We start from the raw sequence: 17546 nt of genomic DNA, 5'->3' as shown, positions 1-17546 counted from the left end.
ATTATTCTGACAGAAACACCCAAAAATGAGACTAGGACTGTCAGTTCTTACATAAATGCAAATTGAGACAACAATGAGATCTACTTCTCACCCAGATCTGATTAGGCTATTATCAAAAGACAGACTGAAACACATGTTTGGCAATGACTTGGAGAAATTTAGACCACATACATTGCTGGATGGAAAGTAAAATGGCATAGCCACTTAGGAAAACAATTTGGCTATTCCTCAAAAAGTTAAACAGAGAGGTACCATATGACCTAGCAAGTTCACTCCTTGGTATGTAACGAAAATTGAAAACATATGTCTAACCCAAAATTTGTACATGAATATCCATAGCAGAGCATTTTTTCATAATGGTCAAAAAAGTGGAAAAAAACAAATGTCCATCAACTGATGAAAAAAATAAACAAAATGTAGCATGTCCATACAATAGACATTTTTCAGCCATAAAATTGAATGAAGTACTGATAATGTGGATGTGTCTTGAAACACTATGCTAAGTGAAAGAGCTAAGTCTAAGAACTGACAAAGTTTGAAAGGAATGTTTCAATTTGGGGGCAAGACACTATATGTTTGGCCAGAGGTGAAGGAGTAAGATAGGATTCTATTTGTAGAGTGAGTTAATTAAACAAGTTGTCAAAATCCAGAGCCAGGCAGAAACTGAAGACTTCAAACAATTCTTGTGGTAGAAAATCTTACTGCATGATTCTTTATTGAATGTTTTCATTTATATGAGACATCTGCATAGATAAATCCACAGACACAAAAAGCAGACTGGTGGGCTGGGGATGTGGCTCAAGCGGTAGCGCGCTCGCCTGGAATGAGTGCGGCCCGGGTTCGATCCTCAGCACCACATACAAACAAAGATGTTGTGTCCGCCGAAAACTAAAAAATAAACCTTAAAAAATTCTCTCTCTCTCTTAAAAAAAAAAAAAAAAAAAAGCAGACTGGTGGCTGCCAGGGCTGAAGTTCCTGAAGGGAGTGGAGAAGCAATGGAGTAACGAAACATTCAGGAATTATAGAGTGGTGATGGATGCACAACTCTGAATGTACTAGAAACCACCAAACTGCACACTTTAAAGGAGAGGATTTTATGATATATGCATTATGTTTCAATAAATGAGAAAAAAAAACTGGCAGAAATTGCTGGCTGTCCACCAAAATCAGAACTTCCAAGCTATACTATACTGACAAATCTCACTCAAAATTGGTGCCTGGATAAGGTTTTCTGCCTCAAGAATTACCTGAAGGCTTTGGTTTCTGCCTGACTCTGGTCTTTAACCACCTGTTTAATTTGCTAACTTTACACTGTAGTGTGTCAATCTATCCCTTTACCCCGGTCAGACACATTTTATCTATCCAAATTAAAGACCACTCCTTTCAAATTCTGTCAGGTCTGAGACCAATAATCTGAGAGAATAAATGGTGGGCGTGGGGTCCAGCTACTGCTGAATCTGCCATGAACTTTTATAAAGATAATTTTCAGCTTTTGTTAATCTCTCCTTCATTTCTGAGTCTGTGGCTGGCAACTGGTGATGGGCCAAGCTGTATGAATCTCAGTCAGCGGAGCCAAGGTTCTACAGCCTACCCTCCACAGGGACAGGGTTGTAGCCCTGACAATAACAGAACAGTGTAAATAAGGGATGTATAAGTACCTCCACTTTTTTCATTTAAAAATATTTTGTCATTTTTAATTTTTAAAAAATTTTTAAATGGTACAGACACAAGACCTTTTTATTTTTATTTATTGTATTTTAGTTGTTGATGGACCTTTATTTTTTATTCATTTATTTATAAGCAGTGCTGAGAATCAAACTCAGTGGCTCACACATGCCAGGCAAGCACTCTACCACTGAGCTACAACCCAGCCCTATTTTTAATTTTTAAAAGGAATACATATTCATTATAAAATTTTAAACCAAAAAAGCACACAGAATAAACAGTAGGAAGTTGTTCTCTTCTTCTCTCACTTTGAAACTGTTTCCTTAACATCCATTCTTCAAGAATACCTACAATAATCAGTTAGTGTGCCCTTGCCAACCTTTTTCTAAGTGTATTAAAACACAGGATATCTTTTACAAAAGTGGTATGTTATATAGTTCTGTTACTGAAACTCAGTCCTTGTCCCTGATGTTGATCCAATAACAAGGTCGTGGTTTTGAGAAAAATGAAAAAGAAGGTTTATTGCTTTGTTAGCCAAGAAGAAACACACGAGACTCCTGTCCCAGAAGCTGCATGCAGGCTGAACATCATGGCAGAAGAGCGTGGCAGAGCAAAGTAGCTGACATGATCAGGAACAGAGGGATTTTAAAGGACCTGTTCAAAGGTGTGCCCTACCTTGGGGGGTCCCAAATGTGTCCTGATGGTATTTTGAAATTCACTTGTTAACATGGGGGATAGTCACTCACTTCCTAGATCTTCTGGTGATTATCCTTCCTGTGCTGGGTGTGTGCTCAAGGATAGATAACTCAAGGTAATCTTGTTTTCTTCCCCCAACTTAGGGAGGAAGAAAGGGAGAAAAGGAAAAAGAAAAACATGTCCCCTTTAAAATAAGCAGCAAGGGTTTTATTCAAAAAGTGAAGTGAACCACTATTACATTTAGTTTTGTTACCAAATATTCCTTGTGAGACCAGGGCAAAGGACAGGCAGCTGATTATCAAAGAAAAGAAAATGGGTAGACAGCACTTCCCCATCAACCAGTTGCTAACACCTCAGGGAAAGGGGAAGGATCACACTTTCCAACATGAAGCAACCACCCCTGGATGCCTTTTGGTCACTAAGACCTGAAAAGAAAGGAAACCCAAAACCTATAAAGAGACCAGACACTCCTACTTCCAGGGCACCAGCTCTGGGTCCAGGCTCCTCTCTGGGGGACACACTCCCTCCTTCTCTTATCCCCTAAATAAAATTTACTTTCTACTCTTGCCTTGGCATTTCTTGGGATGTTTAATCTTCAACACTTGAGGAACAAGGATCTGATCCCGATCTTTCAAGATGGGTATCACTTGTTCCCAATGCCAACACAATGATGAGGAAATGGTTTTGAGAAAAAGGAAAAAGAAGGTTTATTGCTTTGCTAGCAAAGGAGAACCACAGCTTCTGGGACAGGAGTCCCCGTGCTTCTCCTCTGCTAACAAAGCAATAAACCTTTTTCCTTTCTCTCAAAACTATGTCCTCATTATTGTGTCTAGCCTATTTTAAAGGTTCCCAACTGTTGGCCATGGTTTGGGCGATCCTGTCTATCTCTGTGTTTTTTTATACCCGTTTCTGTCCCTTTAAAACATGGGCAATACTGTGTTGATCCTATAGATGGTTTTTTTGGGGAAAGATCTTGGCTGAATGGGCCACCTATAGATATAAACCTATCTAAGAAAAAGATGATGTTTTATAGATTTACAACAATCCAGCCTTTGAATAGTTTTCTGAATTACTGTACAATCTCACAGTTGAGTTGGTCTGACAGAGATTAAAAAAAAAAGGAAATTCTGTAGGTACAGACATGTACGCAATTGTATAATAAGGAGCAATCAAAAACTAAGTTGGGGGTACAAAAGGGTGCTGTCTCCAAAATACAAAGATAACAGGACACCAGAAGAAAGGATTTTAAAAAATGTTTTTTGATCCTTTCAACCTAGTACTGACAGTCCAAGTACTGCTTCTCAGCCTGGCTCCAGACAGCTGTGAATTATCCTGCTGTAAGTCAGGGACACTATTCATGGGCTAAAGCAAAAGAAAAATCCCAAGAAAGCTATGTGGAGAAATGGGCAAAGAAGATCTGGCCTCTACCCTGCTTTCCAGCCACTCTTTGCCCATGGGAATAAAATCAGAGTTTGTGGGGCTCAGTTTGCTGCTTCTGCTGACAAATGAAATTTATGTGGGCTGTAGGCCTCACTGATTTCTTTCTGGGTTCTTGTCTCATGGATTTAAAGAATGAAATCCATGGATGGTGGCAGAGGGTTAAAGTGAAAGAAATAAAATTTATTTGAATGAGAGAAGAAAAGGTGGAACCCCAATGATGTAAGGGAGAAAACTGAATGAAAGCTTTTCCATTTGAGTATACTAGTTTGGGGCCTTATGGTTTGTGGATAAAGGCATCAATCATAGTCCATGCTGAACAGACATTAAAAAGCACTGGGGGAAGTGGGGCTGGAGATATAGCCAAGTTGGTACAGTGCCTGCCTTGCATGCCCAAGGAGCTGGGTTCGATCCCCAACACCACAAAACACACACACACACACACACACACACACACACACACTTCAGCTAATTGTTGGATCTATGCTGTATAGGTGTTGGGAGGGTATCAAGGCTACTAGCCTGGCCCATGACTTTCTAATTGGCTGTGCACTTTTTAGTCCTTAAGTCTGAGGTTTTTTTGTAACCTCCATTTGGGTGCGCTGAGAAGAAGGAGTGGACTAACATGCTTAACCTCACAGGAGGGCCTTTACATTTGGGAAAAAAAACAACAAAAAACATAATTGGGGCCCATTATCCTGTCTAATAATTAAGGGGGTAGGAAAGGGGAGATGAAAGCTGCAGGTCTTAAAGAACACCATGAGTGTAAGCATCTGTGTTTTGGCCCTGCTGATTTCTGCAGAGAGGTCCCTAGCAGTCTCTATATGAACAATGTGACCTTCACTGGACAGTAACCCAGAGATAGATTTTATACATATATTTATATTATTTAACATAAATATATAAAGTGGGATGTCCATCTATCGAGAGAGAGAGAGAGAAAGAGAGAGAGAAACTGTGTATGTGTCCAGGTACAATAGACAGTGGGGAACTTGCTTAAAGTTGATGGCATTTTGATAATAAGGGAGACTCGTCAAACAAAAATATCCTGTGATTCAATCCCTTGAATGAAAACTGGAAGAAAAAAAGATTAATGCACAGTTTTTTTGTACATGCCAGACATCCCAATCCCTCTACTAGGATAAATTGTGTTATATAAATTAAATGTAGAGATAATATACCCCTTAAAACAACAACTTCATCTGCAAATGCATCCCAGGAAAAGGAAACAAGCCTGCTCTGCTGGAGGTCTTTGGCCTTTTAGGCTAAAGGGTCCCTAAGAAAGGTGATCAATGTTATCTTAACCAAGATTTTGTTTCAGGAGGAAATAACCTACTTCTGGAGGTCAAATAAATAAATAAACAAACAAACAAAAATAACCCCTTGAGAGAGAGGCATTAATGGAGATCCATTCTCTTCTGGACAAATGTTTAAAACATGAATTGAGTCAGTTCAGCCAATATACAGTATATATACCCTATACTAATCCTATTCTGCCTGTTAAAAAACCTCACACTAATGAGTACCAATTTGTGTAAGACTTGAGAGCTACCAATATTTATTAAAGTATGATTTTAGGATTTTTCTTTGTCAGAGAAAAGACAACTTAAAAATGTTGACCAGGACTGATTTTTTCATGAATAACTGAAATATATGTGACTCTTTATATAGAGAGTAAATTTATTTATTCATTCATTCATGTGATTTTGCTTTATGTTGTATTGACTTTTTAAAAAGTTTGTTCTTTTTAGATACACATGACAGTAGAGTATATTTTGACATATTATATACACATGGAGTATAACTTTCCATTCCTGTGGTTGTACATGATGTGAAGTTTCGCTGGTCATGTATTCATATTTGAATACAGGAAAGGTATATCTGATTCATTCTACTGTCTTTCCTATTCCCAGCCCCCTTCCCTTCCCTTCATTTCCCTTTGTCTAATCCAATGAACTTCTATTTTCCCTCCTTTGCCCCTTATTGGGTGTTAGCATCTGCATTATCGAGAGAACATTCAGTCTTTGGTTTTTTGGGATCAGCTTAAGAAACAACTAATTTAATTGGGGATTTTTTTATGTCATTTACTGTCCTGTAGCTAAATAAAGTAACATGTTAATCATTAAGAAAATATATATATATGATGAAGAGCTATCTTAACTTCTTTGAGCAGAGATAAAAGTCACATATCGTGGGCAATCCACTGTGTGATAGTTCTCAAGGTTAAACCTAAAATCTCCCTGGCTATCATACTTAAGGAATTCATGGGCAGCTTCCCAGTTTCCTTTAGAGAGCTGGGATTATGGGGTGATGAGAACTAAGGTGAGAGATAGCTACTGTTCAGTCATACCACTTTATGACTTGCCATGCACAAATATTACTGTGATTAAAGAAAATTTAAAAAGAATAAAATTTAATGTTTTTGTCTAAGAAATTCATCCTATAGATTTTAAAAAAAGATTGATATATGTCTCAGTTAACAAAACAAATAAGGTGTTTCAATCACTTGTCCTCACTTAACATAAAGCTTAAAATTCATTTGTAGCCATAGAAGCATAATTTTTCATTTTGGCCATGCTCTATAAATACTTCTCCAGGTTCTAATATGTTCTTTTAGGAACACAAGCCATTTGTCACATAAATGAGAACTAGATAAGCAATTATCAGTGGGCCTAGAATGAAACAGATCACCTGTACTCTGTGCATCTCTGCCAAGACCCAAGGTAGTCAGCAGCTTGGGCCACAGGATGCTAGACTAAGACTCAGTACCTTTACTGCCTTGCCTGCCCTGGGGTTGTACATTATCTCATCTTTTCAGAACACAAGGAATGGGTAATGAGGCTAGAAAATCAAGGCCAATGCCTTTTCAGTTTTGAACTGGCTCCTGGTTTCCTGGCAGTCTTAATCAAATCCAAATTCACTAAAAAGAAAATTACAATCTGAGATTTACATCTCTTTGTTAGTTTGCTGTGTTTGGGTATGTTTTACGTATCTGGAAGTCTCAGTAATATGTAGGTGAACTTTATATGTAAATAATAGTTTTTATTCCATTCATGTAATATTTTAAAGAAATAAGAAGCCACTTGGGAAGATTTTCTTGTGAATACTAAGACAAATGATACTAAAAAAAGGATGTATGAGCATTCAAAACAAGGCCATTACAACACAATTTCTCCAAATCTATGAGTACGTACAATGCATAGCAGTTAGTTTGGATTTTCTAATTTTGCCTTTCAGAAAACTAGTAAATGGTTATATTTTTAATTCTTAAAAGATAGGACATTGTCCACAAAAATAAGCAATGCTACAATTTTAACATAAGCAAGCTTATTATTTGTAGCTGAGTAGAAAGTGTTTAAAATAAATTATGTAGAATGAGTTGCCTGTAGCTTCTGCACTTCTAATTTCCAGCTAAAAAAGACTTGGCTTTCATTTATCATGGTGGCTTAATTGTTCATCTAACCACTGTTAGTCATATATCATCCTAGGAACAGTCCTAATGAATGTGTTATCTAAAGGCAACCAATTTAGTCTTATAAAGTCATGCACAGTATGATTAACAACATCTCAGTTCAAGAAATATTTGAAACATGGGTTTGCTTTTTATTAAATTGCAGTGTTTTGAGAGGGCCAGAGCTGGATCTCTCTCTCCTGATTAGAGTGTGGACAGAATGAGAACAGAAACTGCATTTTTAACTCATTTGTGGCTGTATCTGCAGTACCCAACCTGAACGTGGCACTTTGTAGGCTTCCAATGGATATTTGTTGAATGAGTGGGTGAATGAATGGACATGGTATTCTTTAGAATTCTTCTTTACATGGAAGACTTCACATTTGACTTCACTATAGATCTTTGTGCTCTGAAGATTTTTTGGTGTTACCTAAAACAATGCTGTGTCTTTCAGACAGTGAATGTGTGGGTGGCAACAGAAATTCTCAGAGGTCAGCAAGCTCTACACTTTAAACTCCTGAAACATTTGTCTCCTCTCCAAGGTCTTCATGATGACTCACATGTACACTTATTGCCATCTCTCATGTGGATTACTGTAATGCCCTATAAATCAGCTCTTCTGTCCCAGCCTCTGCTTCTGCATCACTATCAGCATGATCTTCTACGATAACAAACTAACTGTATTCCTTTCCTTCCCACCTAGGACATTTCTGACATCACATGCTCAGTCTTTCACAGGAGGCTCCAGTCCATTTTTCCAACTGCAACTACTCTTTGCACCCTTGAAGTCTACTATCAAGTCACACTCAATTCCTTATTTCTCTAAGCATTCTGCATATGTTCACACCATAATGTCTTTGTTCATGTCATTCTATCTACCCAAAACACCCCTCCATGTGTTCTCAAAGGCTGAATTAACTGCTCCTTATATATGTTCCAACACATTTTATATACCTCTTTCTATATAGTTGGAGTTGAAGTTGTTGGTTTTTGTCTCCTCTCTAAATCATGGTATCCCAAGGCCAAGAAATTTGACATTCCTCTTTGTATTTTCACCACCCCAGCATAGTGCTTTGTTATACAGTTGATCCTTAAAAAAAAGTGTGATAAATTGAAGTGCAAGTGACTTGTCCAGATGCTAGTGGAAAAACACTAAGACACATGTCTCCCCGCCCCTAATACAGTCAAGTCTTTTATGAAACCCTGGGTCCTTTCAAAAATGATTGTCAGAAAAACAAATTATTTCTTTAGAATATAATCTAGCTAAACTTTGGATAAGAAGTGGGAGTGGGAACAGCAGTTTAGACTATTCCTGTAATAAGCCAAGCAGAGACAGGGACCATGGCACAAGCAGCAACCCCACCCCTCTTAGTTAGCAAGACCAGCTTTCTCCCTACTGAAACTCGAAATGAATCATCTAGTTTCTCTGTGGCTCATTTCTCATCAGCAAAATGAAGAAAAGAACCTCCTCTTTTGTGGAACTCAGGAAATGTTGATCCTGGAAATAAAAGTGCTAAATAGAGAATACAGCAGGACATTTCACTTTTGTGTTTTTTCAAAAACATTCCCATGGCAGTATCCCATCAGAATCATAAGTAAAAAAGCCAATGATGAAATCTGTAAGAATAATCCACAAATTCTTTGTATATAAACAAGTACATTGGAAGATAATAGGGAAGCTTTGCTTTCTTTAAAAAAAAGGCAACCAAAAAACAGTTTCATATTCAATATAACAATGTTATAATGCTTTCATGAATATCCCACAATCATCTGGGTGCAGTGGTACTGTAATCCTCCAGAATCCAGAGGGTGAAGCAGAGAAATTGCAAATTCAAGGCGAGCCTGGGCAATTTAGTGAGATCTTGTCTCAAAATAAAAATTAAAAAGGGCTAGGGATGTAGTTCACTGGTAGAGCACTCCTGGGTTAGTCCCTAGTACTGCAATTAAGTAGTAAGTAAATAAATAAATATTTCACAATGAATTATTTGTGCTCCATGATCTGTATTTTTTAAGGAATTATACTTTAAACCACACAGAAAGGTATACAGAATAATACTAGCTAGAGTATGTTTACCATGAACCAGTGGGCTTGTATAAGTTAATTCTTTTAGTCTATCAGCCCTATAAAATATGTTGTTATCTTCATTTTACAGACGAGAAAGCTAAGCCACTTGCCAAAATCACCCAAAAATGGGCAGAGCTGGGATCTGAACCCAGGCAGTTGCACAACTGGAGTTCCAGCTGAAGCAAGAGGCTTATGCTGCCTTGTTAACATAAACTCATGTTCCTGCCTCTCAGATTTAATAAATAACACCTTGTCATCTATTTACTTTTTTTTTTTTTTTTTTTAAGAAAACGTTACAAGATACAGTTTACAGTTTCCTGTGTAGCCATTCCCATTCTTTCTCCTCCCTAAAGGCAATCCCTATTACCTATTTGGGGTGTCTCCTTCCACTGTTTCTTGGGTTTGTGCATGCATGTTTGTAACCAATGTGGTCATGGTCATGCTTTTTTAAAAAGGTGTAATATTCTAGCAATGTACTAATATATAATAATATTCTGCAACTTTGTTTTCCAAATTTCTCCATGTCAATAAGTACAGATCTGGCTGATTTGACCTAGTCCACTGGAAAACACATCACAAATAAATTATCTATGCATCTGTTGATAGATACTCAAGTTAACTGACTACTCCTGCCCTTGTTATAACAAAGATGTTGTAAGGTATACCTCTGTAAAATATCCCTTATATATCTATGGAAGTATGAGGAAGACGCTTAAAAACTGAATTCCTAAATTATATGATATACATACCCTTATTAGATACTATAAACTGCTCTCCAAAGGAGTTGTGCCAATTTATATTCCCCCCAGTATGTCCCCATTTTTCCACTCCTTGGACAATACTTGGGAAAGTTAAAATAACCTTTCTGATATAAATAGAAATGTATCTCACAATTGTTTTAATATGCATTTCCCTGAATCGGGTGAAGCTGCATTTACCTGGCAAAGCTGATGGTCACAAGACTTGGTGAAATACAAACTTGGAAAACAAGTTTCTGGCCTCTCCTATAGGGACATGCAGATGCACAAAGGAAGGAATTCTCTCAGGAAGTGTTCAAAGTTACTTGGCACCTAGATGGAACAACAAGGTGGCATATAATGTGGATCCTGCATTCCCTAGATCACTGCTTCTCAAGCTTTAATGTGCATGCAAGTCTCTTGGAGAGCTTATTAAATGCAGATTATGATTCTGCAGGTCTGGGACAGGGCTTGAGATTCTGCGTTTCCAATAAGGTGATGTTGATATTTGTCCATATACCACATTTTAGTATATCAATGGGCATAAAATCAGAATCTATGAGAGTATTGAGAAGGATCTAATAATGAAAATAATGATGATAATGAAAATAAAATATTAACATGGGAGGAAATTATCCATGAATGTTTTACATATCAGGACTTCTCTTTAGTGTTTTACCTACCTATAGTTTTGCATTTGGTCCTCACAATAACCCTGCAAGACAGACATTATCATTACTTTACAAATGTGGAAACTGAGTCTCAGGTTACAAGGTTAGCAGGAGATGGGGTTGGGGGGCATCAGTTCAGATACATCTGATTCTAAACTCCAGTAGCCAGGCTCTATTCTCAATGCCCACAACTGCATGCCACACAATCTTCATATAAACACACCTTCATGGTAAGGAGGAAAATGCTGGCACAAAACAAAACAAAAACAACAAAAAAAAAAAAACGTAAAATTTTACCTTCTCTTAACTTTCAAAATTTACTTCTTTCCTATACTGCAAACTCCAGGAAAAGCAAGTAAATTTTTTTCTTGTTCATTCTTGAATGAGGATGCATACACTTCTTGTGAAATAAAGAAATATACGAGTTAATGTGTATATGCACACATATGCATATACATATGAATATAAGAATTTTTTCCAAATTTAGGCCAGGCATGGTGGCACGCCTGTACTCCCAGCGCTCGGGAGGCTGAGGCAGGAGGATAAAGAGTTCAAAGCCAGCCTCAGCAAAAGCAAGGCGCTAAGCAACTCAGTGAGTCCCTGTCTTTAAACAAACAAAATACAAAATAAGGCTGGGGTTATGGCTCAGAGGTTGAGTGTACCTGAGTTCAATCCTTGCTACCTACCCCCCAAGACAGAATCCACATTTATACATATTTGCATCCCTCATATTAGAACATGGTTCTAGTATACTCTGTCTTTGAATGATATACACATCTCTTCCTATCAGCCCACAAAAAAAAAAAAAAAAAAAAAAACTAAATGCTCAAAACAAACTGCAAATAAATAGTAGTAAATACCTCTGGTGTGCCACCCCTCAAGAACAGAACTTAAAACAAAAACAAAACAAAAATTTAGAACTTAGAATGTTCTTGGAAGAACATCCCCCCACAACCCTCACACCCAGCTATGTGGTATTTGTAGGTTAGACCTCAATGCTATTGTCAGGGTGAGGAACTGATACTCCTATGATACTCCAGGTTCAGGGGTTTATTCAAATGCTATGACACACATTCTGTCTACTGCTAGACTGGGCAGCACAATGAACTTCATTTCATGTAGGAATCAGTGAATCAAAATGTTGTACCTAGGAAACCAAGGTGACAAATGGCAGAGAAACTAGATATCTGAACCCCAGATGAACACTTCTTGAACATCTCTACTTGGTCTATAAAACAATTAATTCTGGGGCTAGGGTTGTGGCTCAGTGATAGAGCACTTGCCTAGCATTTGTGAGGCACTGGGTTCAATTCTCAACACTGCATATAAATAAAAAATAAAGGTCCATCAACAACTAAAACAAATGCATACATAAAATTTTTAAAAAATTAATTCTTTACTTTTAGTTTAACTCAGGGTTTTTGCTTCTGACAAAAGAAACCATTACTTATTGTGTCAACACAAACCAAACAACTAGAAAAAATATATATCTTAATAAATTTTTAAAAGCTCACTGAATTCAATTTTACATTAGTAATTTTAAATATATTAAATAATTTAGACTACATTCCGTCTCTCTACAGTGTCATATAAAATATAATCAAACAGTAAAATTAGAAAAAAATAAAGAGATCAATAAAAATAGAAAAGAGAAACGGATCCAATTATAAACAAAAATGTGGTATATTAATAAATTCAGTGTAGAATAGGAATTATTCAATAAACAATGCTGAACTCTTGCAAAAAGAACAACATGAGATTATACCCCCAAATATATTCTAGTTGTAGAGCTAAATATCAAAAATGAAAGAAAGAAAAAGAAAGGAACAGAAAACAGAATTATAAAAGAACCAAAAGAAAATACAGATAAGTTTATTTTTTATGATGGGATTGAATCCAGGGCCTCATGTATGCCAGGCCAAGTGTTCTACGACTCAGCTACCTCCCTACCCCCTGGATAACTCATTATTCTATCTTACGGTAAGGAAAGGACTTCCTAAAGAAAATAATGAAGGAAGAAAAAATATTATAACTAAACAGATGTTGAAAGATTAGTCTTCATAAAAATTAAGAAAATCCACACATCCAGAAATGCTACTGACAAAATTAAAAGCTAATATATTTCCAATACACACAGTAGGCTATGAGTTACTATTTCTAACACATTCATGTACCACTATCAACATTTTGGTCAATGCCAGACTACACATGACAGTAATGGAGCTGAAAAATTCCTATTATCTACTTATTGTGTATCTATCACAATGCTGTAGCACAAGGCATCATCTATGGTGATGCTGGTGTAAGCAATGCCAGTCTACTGCAACTGGGTTATAGAACTGTACAGCATATTACTATACTGAACATGTAGGCAACTCTAACATAATAGTATCTATATAATTAAACAGAGTTAAACACAGTTACTACACAGAAACGATAAAGAATGTTCTATCTGTACAGCACATACAATTATGTAAAGTACATAATACTGGAAGATAACAAACACCACCTCGGGCAGGTCCCCCCAGGAGTTTCCAGATGAAGGCACTATTGTCACAGGAGAAGACAGCTCTTCATGTGTTACTACCCCTGAAAACCTTCCAGCAAGGCAAGATATGGAAGACAGTGATACTGATGATCCTGCCTCTGTGCAGGCCTAGTTTTTAGCCAAAATAATTAAATGTTTAATATATATATATATATATAGAAGACAACTTATAGAATGAGAAAATATTTAATAAGACAATATATTTGTACAGTGGTACAAAGTATTTGCCTTTTAAACTAAGTTTTATTACAAAAGAATCAAAGTTAAAAAAATATGGAATAAAAAAATGTTACACCAGGCTAAGGTTAATTTATTATTGAAGGAAGATTAAAAAAATAAATTTAGTGTTGCCTAAGCATAGTATTTATAGTGTACAAACAATGCAAGATAATTCCCAGGCCTTCATATCCACTCACCACTAACCACTCACTGACTCAAATGCGGCAACTTCTAATCCTGCAAGGTCCACTCATGGTAAGTGCCCCATACAGACTGTACCATTCTTTATCTTTCATATTCTATTTTTACTGTACTTTTTCTTTGTTTAACTATGCTTACATACCCAAATGTTTCCTATTGCGTCACAGTTGCCTACAGTATTCAATGTATAAGCATGCTAGCCAGGTCTGTAGCCCAGGAGCAGCAGCAGGCTCTACCACACAGCCTAGGTGTACAATATGCATTTCTCAGAATGTATCCCTAGCATTGTGACATATGACTGTGTATCAAGAACACATATGAATCTATTAAAAGATTAAAAAATGTATATTCAGAAGAGGAAATATATATTACAAATCTGAAGAGCAAAAATTGATTGCTTGCTATCATAAAATTTCTGGGAAGAGATGGTTAATAAAAGGGATCCTTTGCACAAAATCTTAAAGGAGGCTATATATACATATATATGAGTATGTAAGAATTACACATATATATGCAGAAAAACCTAACTCATGATGCAATAAGGATTCAAATTTTTAAATACCCCAATGTATATAAAAACTCAAAAGTTAATGAAAAATGGTGAATAATTCTTCTAATCACATATCCTCTTTTTTTTTTTTTTTGTTACCAGAAACTGAACTTAAGGGCCATTTACCACTGGGCATAATTCCTTGTTCTTTTTTTTTTTTCTTTATTTTTTGTTTTGAAACAAGGTCTTGATAAATTGCTTGGGACCTCACTAAATTACTGAGACTGGCCTCAAACTTGTGATCCTCCTGCCTCAGTTTCCTTAGTAACAGGGATTACAGGTATGCTCCATGGTGACCGACAATACATGCACATCCTCTTTATAAGTTGCTAGAAACTTAAGATTGAGCAGTATGGCAGAGATAAAGTGAAAAGTCATTATTTTATTCACACCTTGTTTAACATTTTATAACTTTACAAACTCAGTTATAAACATAAATAAGGATGATTTTTCACTAGGGAAAAACTTTAAGTGGCATTAGCACAATTAAGCAAAATGGATCAATTTCTCTTTATTCTGTCTCACTCAGGTCATTTGTCAAATTATTTATTTTAAAAATATCTTTTAAAGCCAGGTGCAGTGGCACATGCGTGTAATCCCAGTGGCTGAGGAGGCTGAGACAGGAGGATCAAGAGGTCAAAGCCAGCCTCAACAACAGCAAGGCGCTAAGCAACTCAATGAGACCTTGCCTGTAAATAAAATTTTAAAAAGGGCTGGGGATGTGGCTCGGTAGTTGAGTGCCCCGAATTCAATCCCTGGAAACCCACCACCAAAAAAAAAAAAAAAAAATCATTTAAAGATGTGCAATATTTATGCAAGGATCTGCTAAAGACTCGAGATTCTGCCATCCGTTTTAAAAGAGCCTGATCAGCTTTCAGCAAGTTCTTTCAGAATCTTTGTTTGTTTGTTTGTTTAGTCTCAAGTGTGCTTTATACATCAACTGTGGAAGGTCCATTCATCAAGGCAATCACATACATTTGGGCATGCTGAATTGTTTTTTTCTAAATCTCTACTTACAATGGAGATTATAAGAATACAAATGCAAATAAATAAATTAAACTTTAGAACACAGAACCTAGCTTGTGCTCTAGGAAATCAAGGGAAATTATACATTAATTTTAAATATCTCTCAAAAAAGAAAAATGTCAATCAGGTTTTTATTTGTCTCATTGCTCTTTCCAATCCAAGTAGTATTTTTCTAAAGCTAATGATATGTTGGCAATAAATCTTTCCACAGAACAATGGATCAAAAAATGAGAATGATTCCTTAGAAAATTCCATTACTAGTTCCTTACAAAGTTCTTGAGGGTTCAACTCCAAGGCAAACCAATCCTCCTTGTTAGAATGAAGTCAAATCACAGTTCATGACTGCATATGTTATGTGCTATCCTTGGTCATATCTACTTTTTAAGCTATTATAAGAAGCCCCCAAAAGTCCATAAGAATGTAAAACACACAATAATACAAGGATTTTTAAAATTACTTCTTTTGCGAATAGGCTGAATTTCTTTTTCGAATCATTATACAAGAAGTGGTTTAGAGTTCTGTGTCATGCATTTGGCTTTGCAAGGTAAGTTAGTGAAAGGGTGTGTGACACAAGTAACAGTCTTATTGAACTGCTTGAGTATACCACTTTTGTAAGTCACATTTGAGAATTATATCCTCAAATGTAAATTGAGAATGTAGAAAACTTGGCCAGGCTATGTCTTCAACTTATATTTAAAAAAAGGCAGGGGTGGGGGTGGGGCTGACAAACAAACCAGATTCACAAAAGTACTACATGGATAAAGAGTAGATTTCCTAGTACAAAGATGTTACCCAATCTAATAAAGACAATGCATTTAGTATATTAAGAATAGCCAATACACAGTATTATTCAATGATTAAAGTAAAAATATTTTAAAAGAAAGAAAAAGACAACCCATAGAATGAGAGAAAATAGTTGCAAATCATGTATCTGATAAGGGACTTACATCCAGAATACATAAAGAACTTTTATAACTCACCAGTAAATAGATGACCTAATTTAAAAATGGGCAAAAGATCTAAACAGACATTTCCCTAAAAAAGATCTATAAACGGCCCAAGCAGTACACACAAAAAATGCTCAACAGAACAACACAAATCAAAACCATAACGATACCCTATTTCACATACCCAACTCTATAGCTCTAATTGTTTTAAACATGGAAAATATTAAATGTTAGTGATAATGTGGAGAAATAGTAACCTTTGTGCATTACTGGTGAGACTAAAATGGTGGAGCTATTTTGAAAATGGTTTAGCAGTTCCTTAATAAGTTAAAACAGAGTTGCCACAGGATCCAATAATTCTACTCCTAGGTAGTTTCCCAAACAGGATAAAAACATATACCCACACAAAAATTTTTTGTATATAAATGTTCATAGTAGCAATATAATAACAATAGACTGAAACAACCCAAATGTCCATCAGCTGATAAAAAGAAATGGCATATTTGTACAATGAAATAAATACGGCATATTGTACAATGAAATACTATCTAGCAATAAAAAGAAAAGAAATGCCACAACAGGGATCAAACTGGAAAATATTATGTTAAAAGCAAGAAGGTAATCACAAAAAGTTATATAATATGGGATTCCACTTATATATGACATCTGCAGAATAAGTAAATTCATTAGATAAAAAGCTGGTTGCCAAGAACTGGAGGGAGGAACGAGTTATACTGGTAAGCAAGAGGTTTCTTTCTGAGGTGATAAAAATGTTCTGAAATTATATAATGGTGATGGCTACACCAGGAGCATTCTAGTTACACCCCAGCCCTTTTTAAAATTTTTGATATAGGATCTTGCTAAAATGCCAAGGCTGGCTATAAATTGTGATCCTCTTGCTTCAGCCTCCTAAATTGCTGGGATTACAAGTATGTACCACTACTCTCGATTTGAACTGTACACTTTTTAAAAGTGAATGTTAAAGTATATGAATTATATCTCAATAAAGCTGTTATTTTAAAAAAGAAAGAAAAACGAATAAACTGAAAAGGCATAGTTTTTTAATAAGGCTATGAATATTTTCAGAATATAATTTATTAATAACATCATGACTATGCTAGAAAAGTAATAAATGTAAACTTCCTTTTGGGGATCTTAATGTTGACACTGAAATTGGAAAAGTGTGTTTGTAAAAGAAACGTAATTTGGGGAAGTTTCGGGCCAAAGGGACTGGTGCCTTAGGCTTCTAGGAAGCTTTTCCCAAAATATATGACTATTTTGAGGATTAAAAGAGATCAAAATGACCACAGATCTCTGCTTTCCATATTCTTTG

General features: G+C 36.0%; 1 protein-coding gene across 3 annotated transcripts in view; it reads right to left on the bottom strand.

Moving 5' to 3' along the window:
• Positions 1 to 17546, bottom strand: part of Kiaa1958 (KIAA1958 ortholog) — a 142748-nt gene that overhangs the window by 54618 nt on the left and 70584 nt on the right. The window lies entirely within an intron of this gene.

The sequence above is a fragment of the Marmota monax genome, unplaced genomic scaffold (assembly GCF_021218885.2).
Source record: "Marmota monax isolate L192 unplaced genomic scaffold, Marmota_monax_Labrador192_F-V1.1 WCK01_AAM20220418_F8-fsc00020, whole genome shotgun sequence".
NCBI classification, from domain to species: Eukaryota; Metazoa; Chordata; class Mammalia; order Rodentia; family Sciuridae; genus Marmota; species Marmota monax.
This window is presented reverse-complemented; position numbering and strand designations above follow the sequence as displayed.